This window comes from Halyomorpha halys, unplaced genomic scaffold (assembly GCF_000696795.3).
Source record: "Halyomorpha halys isolate HHAL.00 unplaced genomic scaffold, Hhal_1.1 Scaffold1113.1, whole genome shotgun sequence".
Classification (NCBI taxonomy): Eukaryota; Metazoa; Arthropoda; class Insecta; order Hemiptera; family Pentatomidae; genus Halyomorpha; species Halyomorpha halys.
In genome coordinates, this window is record NW_027105717.1 from 196,082 (window position 1) to 197,084 (window position 1,003).

Below are 1,003 nucleotides of genomic sequence, written 5' to 3' on the forward strand. Positions count from 1 at the left end.
CGTATTGATCTTTCGAATAAAAAAAAAATTTTGATTACAATTTAATGTTTTGTGTTATTTTTTACAATTTCAAGTTCTATCGGGCTTAAAAAAAACACCCTATAGATGTCTATTAGCACTCAAATTAAAGCTAGGTTAATGGACTATAAAGTTTATCTTCGTGGGAGTTGTAGTCTTCATGATATTTGTTAAAACAAATTGATTTATAGTGGTTTGGACAAATTCCTACAAAGATACGTGTCATAAACTCATTTATAGTAAGTTAAATTATCTTCATTTTGAGTAATGACAGACATATTTACCTCTTATGGTTCCAGAGATGTATTTCTTCAAAAACCAAAAATTTCATCTGAACAACTAGAAATTAACATTTTGTGAATTTATTTTGTTAAATATCATGAAAACTACTACTCCTACAAAGATAAACGTTATGAATTATTTTATAGTAAATTTAACTATAACTAGCTTTAATTTGAATGCTCGCAGACATCTGTACCTCGAATGGTTACTGAGATATATTTTTTCATAAATAAAACTTATTGTCCGAACAACAGCAAATATTATGAAAACTACTACTCCTACAAAGATAAATGTCAGGAACTGCTTATTGTACAATCAACTAGCTTAAATTAGAGTGCTAATAGACATTTGTATGTCGAATGGTTTTTGGGATATAGATATTTCAAAATAAATTCACTAACTACTAATCTTTCAGTACATTTTTAAGAAATGTTACTTTTTAAAATGCTATATCTCAGAAACTCTAGATCGTAAACTCGTAAAACCACTATCGCTATAGATCGTAAGCTCTATTAAAGCTCATATTTTTGAAACTTTACTCTATTTTATTAAATAATGATCTCTTAGGTTTTCTAGTGTTGTTGATAGTTCTAAAGATATAGAGCTCCAAATGAAAAATTATTTTTTAAACGGTTTTATTTAGCTCACCACGTTTGTTTTATTTATTATTTATTCTTGGGTCAAATTTAGTAATTCAAATTTC